The sequence below is a fragment of the Etheostoma cragini genome, chromosome 23 (assembly GCF_013103735.1).
Source record: "Etheostoma cragini isolate CJK2018 chromosome 23, CSU_Ecrag_1.0, whole genome shotgun sequence".
Classification (NCBI taxonomy): domain Eukaryota; kingdom Metazoa; phylum Chordata; class Actinopteri; order Perciformes; family Percidae; genus Etheostoma; species Etheostoma cragini.
The window spans coordinates 1,005,044-1,007,292 of NC_048429.1; positions in this window are offsets into that span (position 1 = coordinate 1,005,044).

Below are 2,249 nucleotides of genomic sequence, written 5' to 3' on the forward strand. Positions count from 1 at the left end.
TAATTTAGTGTTACACTACGTAACACTAAATTAACTTTAGTTACTACGTTGGAAACGTCAAAAAAGGGACAAACATAAAATAAGTCAAAAGTGTTGAAAATAGGGACAACAATGTAAGAAAAAGTTAAAAACATCTGTAACAAACGTGTTGATTTTCTATTGACGAATATCACTTTTTTGTCACATTTATCCCAGTTTTCATCAAGTCTCTCCTGGATTTTTTTATTGACATTTTTGTGGAATTTTTCAACGTCCTCTTCATCTTCTTTTCTTTTCAAATGCTTTAACATTTAATAAAAGACCCAAATTCAATGAAAGTAGCGAACGGATCATTTATTTTACTTGTGAAGAGCGTTGTAGAGAACCATCATGCTTTTTTGATGATGAAAATTTGGTTAAAAAACCTGAAAATGGGTCCAATTTGACTCGAGGACAACAGTGTTATTCTTCTGACATCTCCTTTTCAAACTTATCTTTTTTGTTCTCTGGTGAAATAATAATAACACATTGTATTTATAGCACACTTTTTAGTTAAATCTCACAGTACTAAAAGGGAAAAACATCAAAATAAAAGACAGATACAAGCATGTAAACAGGAGCCGCCAGAGGGGTTATTAAAGGTCAAAGGTCTTGCTTAAAATAAAAATAAAAATAGTCTTTTTTTTTTTCTTCTTTTTTTTACTTTCAGTATCTTTGTGTTTTTACAACATATTGTTGATTGAGATATTAATAAAAAATAAAGTCAAATTCTCACCAATTGTACCTTTTAATGACCTTTAACTGCTGCTGTTTTTCTACTGAAGCTTGACCAGATGTAATGTATTTACACAGTGGTGTAGTCTCATGTAATGCAGTGTGTAGACTTTATATTGCCCAGAATCTGCCTATGGGGTGGGGGGGTATTATAGTGGGGGGTCTGGGTGTCCTCCCCCTGGGACGTTTTAAGCACCAACAACTTCATTTCCTGTATTTGGAGACACTTTTATGCACCAATTTCTGGTGGAAACACCTTTTATTTAGCGTATGTGAAGAAGAAATTGGGCATTTTTAAGCAGGTTTATGGAAATCCTGAAGCTTTCTTAGTGGGTATACCTGCGTGTCATGTGGACTACGCCCCTGTTTTCATGTGATAAATGGAAAGATAATGCAACTATTGTCTGTGATGAGAGTTAAGAGTCCACTCACAGGCTGTGATTTGGTTAAAATAATCACAGGGCCGTGATTAACGATGCCTTCAGGCGCTTGATTACCTCTTTTGTTTTTCCTCTTTCGTTTCTATCTGACCTTGCAGCCGGAGATCTTCTCGCCGAGGAACCCCCGTCCCGTCACTTTGTGGGATCGCATCTTCTAATTTTTCAGGTACGTTGTGATTATTTTCTACTGGGAAAGACAAGATGAACTTTACAGTAGAGGTGTAGTCAGGAATGGGGCTGCACAATTGATCGCATGTTCATCAAAACAATTCTGAAATCACATTTTACTTCATAAACTATCAACAAGTATTGTCTTTATCTCCATTTCCAACAGCTGACATAACATCTATGTTTAGGGAATGCATCAGTCTCTACTAGCACACTATTAAACATGAAAGTGGGGTTTGTTTTTTATCATAAGGTTATAATTCATGTTAGAAATCCACTATGGAAACAACATAAGTGTCATATCCAGAATAATGTTCTGAGTCAGGAATACATGTTTATCTCAGGAAATAAGGAAAGGACGCTGATTTCAGGTAGAAAACATGGAACTTGGACCATTTTTCTTCTTGTAGAGATCTGAAACGGGTCAATTTGACCCGACTACCAGACAAGGGTTAAAAAACGAGACATTAAAAGATGTCGTCTTGGACTTTGAGAAACCGTGAATGTCTATTTTCTGACATTCTTTTGACCCAAATGATGAATGAATGAAAAACAATCCTTGTGATTTGCAGCCCTACGTTGGTAGTAAATGAGGAGGAAGGGGAAGGATAGAAGAAAGGAGCTCGTAGGGAAAGACTGTAACCTTCACAATTGGTTTATTCACATTTTAGCAGTTGCACATTTTGTTTAGCCCATCCTGTATTTACTCAAATAATTCATGTATGTTGTATCCTAGTATTTCATTTATATTTATATTCTGTGCTGTGTGACTGATTTTGCTGCTGGAACACTGTAATTTCCCATATCTATCTATCTATCTATCTATCTATCTATCTATCTATCTATCTATCTATCTATTCATCTATCTATCTATCTATCTATCTATCT